Source organism: Pteropus medius, unplaced genomic scaffold (assembly GCF_902729225.1).
Source record: "Pteropus medius unplaced genomic scaffold, Ma_sr-lr_union100, whole genome shotgun sequence".
NCBI lineage: Eukaryota > Metazoa > Chordata > Mammalia > Chiroptera > Pteropodidae > Pteropus > Pteropus medius.
The window spans coordinates 1135939-1141284 of NW_024353517.1; the positions used below are offsets into that span (position 1 = coordinate 1135939).

General features: G+C 38.6%; 1 pseudogene; it reads left to right on the plus strand.

Annotated features, from left to right (window-relative positions):
- The first annotated feature begins 4106 nt into the window (after nucleotides 1-4106).
- LOC120593075 (uncharacterized) lies at nucleotides 4107-4224 on the plus strand (annotated as a pseudogene).
- The last annotated feature ends 1122 nt before the right edge of the window (nucleotides 4225-5346 follow it).

Consider the following 5346-nt stretch of genomic DNA (forward strand, 5'->3'; position numbering starts at 1 on the left):
AGATTTCACCAAAAAAAAAACTATTAGAACTAATAAATGAATTTAGTAAAGTAGCAGTACACAAAATTAATATTCAGAAATCAGTTGCATTTTTATACACCAATAACGAACTATCAGAAGGAGTAATTAAGAAAACAATACCATTTACAATTGCATCAAAAAGAATAAAATACCTAGGAATAAATTTAACTGCAGAGGTAAAAGACCTGTACTCAGAAAACTACAAGACACTGAAGAAAGAAATTCAAAGAAGATACAAATAAATTAAAGGATATACCATATGCTCATGAATAGAAAGAATTAATGTCATTAAAACATCTATATTACCCAAAGCAATCTACAGATTCAATGCAATGCTTATCAAAATACCAATGGCATTTTTACATAGAACTAGAACAAAGAATCCTAAAATTTATATGGAACCACAAAAGACCCCGAATAGCCACAGCAATCTTGAGAAAAAACATTAGATGTATCACCGTACCTATAATCAAACAATCATGGTACTGGCATAAAAACAGACACACAGAACAATGGAACAGAATAGAGCCCAGAAATAAATCCACGACTATGTGGTCAATTAATCTATGAAAGAAGGAAAGAATATACAATGGGGTAAAGACAGTCTCTTCAATAAATGGTTGGGAAAACTAGACAGATACATGCAGAAGAATGAAATTGGATCACTTTCTTACACCATGTACAAGAATAAACTCAAAATAGATTAAAGACTTAAATATAAGACCTGAAACCATAAAATTCCTAGAAGAAAACATAGGCAGTAAGCTCTTGACACTGCTCTTAGTAATTTTTTTTTTTTTTTTTTGGATATGTCTCTCAGGCAAGGGAAACAAAGGAAAAAAATAAACAAATGGAACTACATCAAACTAAAAGGTTTTGCACGGTGAAGGAAACCATCAACAAAATGATAGGACAACCTTCTGAATAATGGAAGATACTCGCCAATGATACATCCAATAAGGAGTTAATAACCAAAATAAGTAACTCATACAACTTAACACCAAAAATAAACAAACAATGATTCAATTAAAAAATGGGCAGAGGACCTGAATAGACATTTCTCCAAAGAAGACACAGAGATGGCCAATAGACACATGAAAAAATGTTCAATGTCACTAACAATGTCATCAGGGAAATGCAAATTAAAACCACAATGAGATATCACCTCACACCTGTCAGACTGGTTATCATCAATAAATCAACAAACAAGTAGTGTTGGTGAAGATTTGGAGAAAAGGAAACCTTCGCACACTGTTAGTGTGTCTGTAAACTGGTGCAAAAACTATGGAAAACAGTAAGGAGGTTCCTCGAAAAATTAAAAATAGAATTACTAATTGATTTCTAGTCAAGATGGTGGAATAAGTGAATGCTGTGCTTGCCTCCTCTCATGACCACATTAAAATTATAACTAAACTATAGAATAACAATCATTGAGAACTGCCTGAAGTCTAGCTAAAGAGAAGTCCTACAACTAAGGGCATAGAGAAGCATCCTCGAGACTGGTAGGAGGGTGGAGACATGGAATGGGCTGGTCCCACATCTGAGTGTGGCAGGTAAAAATCAGGAGAGATATCTTGACTGCAGATTTCCCACCAGAGTAGCAAGGGGTCCCAGCCCAAGGGCCCCAGCCCTACACTAGGTTCCCCAGCCCAGGGTTCCAGTACCAGGAAGAGAAGTCCCCACCACTTCTGACTATAAAAACCATCAGAGAATGTGGCTGAGTGAGACAGAGGGCTGCTAGAGTCCCAGGCAATCCTCTTAAAGGGCCCAAATGTGAATTTACTCACAGACGGACTCACTTCCTCTGAGCTCCAGCACTGGGGCAGCAGCTTGAAAGGCACCAGGGACATACGAGGAGGAACTGAATTGTCTGGCTTCAGGGTGAGGGTTGAAGGGGCAGCTTTCTCCCAGAAAGAAGTACTGGCAGAATCCACTGTTTTTATTTTGTGCCCTTCCCCTTCCCAGCATGCAAACACAGACTGTTGCCATATCTGAGTCTCCGTCACCCTGACCAACCCAGTTCGAACCTCCCCAGTGATTCCCTGAGACTCTGCCCCGTCCATCTTGTGGGCCTGCCCAAGCTGCTTCCAGTGGCTTTTCCATACACATGGCCTGTCATTGCTCATGCTGTGGACTTTCTTAAAATCTCTCAAAGGTTCACAAACCTGAGCAACCCCAAGCTTGGCACAAGTGGCAGCCAGCCTCGATTCATAGCTTGGCCACTCTGAGGCACCTATAAGCCCAGCACAAGTAGAAGCCAACTACAGATTGCTTGGTAGTTCATGCTAGGTGGCCACGGGCAGGGCACAGGTGGTGGCTGAACTTGGCCTGCAGCAGGGTCCCTCTCAGAAGTCCCCAGGCCAGCATGCCAGGTGGCCAGCTTCAGACCAAGCTGGAACACCACCCGGGCCTGCATCTGAGGATGGCACACCCAAAGGGCAGACTGGGAAGGCACCAGAGCCCTGCTAAATCAAATCCTGCTCTGTAGAGGCAGTCCCAACACAAGAGCTCCTCCACTATAGTCACAGCTGGTCCTCATAGACAACCAGCTCAAGGGTCAATCCCTCTGATTGACATGCAAAGAGCAACCAAGGCTCAACTGCAACAGAGGGTACACACAACCCATACAAGGGACCCATCTGGAGCACCCAGCTCAGGTGACCAGGGATACTGTGCCACTGGGCCCCACAGGCCACTCTACTAAGACTGGGAGACATAGCAGCCAACTACATAGAAACAAGCACAGGGAAGCAGCCAAAATGGGGAAACAAAGAAACATGACTCAAAGGAAAGAACAGAACAAAGCTCCAGGAGAAAAAAAACTAAACAAAATGAAGATAGAAAACATAAAAAAGAACCAGTAAGAATGAAGATTACAGTATCTGAAATGAAGACTATATTAGAGGGAATAAACAGTAGATTAGATGAAGCAGAGAATTGAATCAGCGATTTAGAAGATAAAGTAGTAAAAAACACCCAATCTGAACAGCAACAAGAAAAAAGAAATTTAAAAAAATGAGGATAGTTTAAGGGGCCTCTGAGATAACATCAATCATACCAAAATTTGCATCATAGGAGTACCAGAAAGAGAAGAGAGAGAGCAATGAATTGAAAACCTATTTCAAGAAATAGTGACAGAAAAATATCCTTAACCTGGAAAATGAAATAGACATACAAGCCCAGGAAGCTCAGAGAGTCCCAAACAAGATGAACCCAAACAGGCCCACACCAAGATACATCATAATTAAAATGCCAAAGGTTAAAGACAAAGAGAGACTCTTAAAAGCAGCAACAGAAGAGCAATTATTTACCTACAAGAGAGCTCCTATAGACTGTCAGCTGATTTCTCAACAGAAACTTTGCAGGCCAGAAGGGATTGCTATGAAATATTCAAAGTGATGAAAAGCAAGGACGTACAACCAAGATTACTCTACCCAGCAAAGCTATCATTCCAAATCGAAAGACAAATAAAAAGCTTCCCAGACAAGTAAAAGCTAAAGGAGTACATCACCAACAAGCCAGTATTACAGGAAATGTTGGAGGGATTTCTTTATGAAGAAGAAGGAAAGAGAAAAAAGATCGATAATATGAATAAGAAAATGGCAATAACTACATATTTATCAACAATTACTTTTAATGTAAATGGATTAAATGCTCCAATCAAAAGATAGGGTGGCTGAATGAATAAGAAAACAAGATCCCTACATATGCTACCTACAAAAGACTCACTTCAGATCAAAAGACATACACAGATTGAATGTACAGGGATGGAAAAAGATATTTCATGAAAATGGAAACAAACAAAAAAGCTGGGGTAGCAATACTTATATCAGACAAAATAGACTTTAAAACAAAGGCTATAACAAAAGACATAGAAGGACCCAGTAATCCCACTTCTAGGTGTTTATCCAAAGAAACCCAAAACATTACTTCAAAGGGACGTGTGTCCATATGTTCACTGCAGCATTATTTACAATAGCCAAGATATGGAGGCAACCTGGGTGTCTATCAATGGATGAATGGATAAAGAAGAGCTGGTACCGATATACAATGGAATATTACTCAGCCATAAAAAATGAAATCTTGTCTACGGCCATTGCCACCCTGAACAAGCCCGATCCCATCTGATCTCGGAAGCTAAGCAGTCAGGCCTGGTTAGTGCTTGGATGGGAGACCACCTAGGAAGACCAGGTGCTGTAGGCATAAAAAATAAAAAATAAGGGATTGTAAGCTGACAAGATCCTTGCAATCTGTGAGGTCAACTAAGGGTTCCTTTGCCTAAAAAAAAATTTTTTTAAATAAAATTAAATTAAAATAAAATAAATAAAACTGAAATCTTGCCATCTGCAACAACATGGATCGTTCTAGAGGGTATTAAACAAACAAAACAGAAACAAATTCATAGATATAGAGAGCATTTTGATGGTTGCCAGATGGGAGGGTTATTGGGAGGATAAGTGAAAAGGGGAAAGGGATTAAAAAATACACATTGGTAGTTACAAAATAGTCATGGGAATGTAAAGTATAGCATAAGGAACATAGTCAATAATATTATAATATCTATGTATGATGTCAAATGGTACTACATTTATCAGGGTGATCTCTTCGTAAGTTATATAACTGTCTAATCGCTTTGTCGCACACCTGAAACTAATATAATATTGTATGCCAACTATAATTAAAAAATTAAAAAATTATTTTAAAAAAACAGAACTCCTATATGATCCAGATATTCCACTTCTAGGAATTTATCGGAAGAAATCTAAAACACTAATTCAAAAAGATATAATCACTCCTATATTCATTGCAATGTTATTTACCATTGTCAATATATGGAAGCAACCTAAGTGTCCATCGATAGACGAATGGATCAAGAAAAAGGGGTACACATATACAATGGAATAGTACTCAGCCATAAAAAAAAAGAATGAAATCATGCCATTTGCAACAACATCATTCGAGGGCATTATGCTAAGTGAAATAAGTCAGAGAGAGAAAGACAAATGCCACATGATTTCACATAAATGTGGAAGCTGAAAAACAGAATAAACAAACAATACAAAAATAGCTCATAGAGAACAAATTGATGGTTGCCAGGTGGGAAGGGTTTGGGGGGATGAGTGAAAAGGTAAAGGGATTAAGAAATACAAATTGCCAGTTATAAAAATAGTCAAGGGGATGTAAAGTACAGCAAAGGGAATTTAGTCAATAATAGTGTAATAACTATGTATAGTATAAGCTGGGTACTAGCTTTATTGGGGGGACCACTTCATAAGTTATGTAAATGTCTAGTCTCTATGCTGTACATCTGAAACTAACATGATA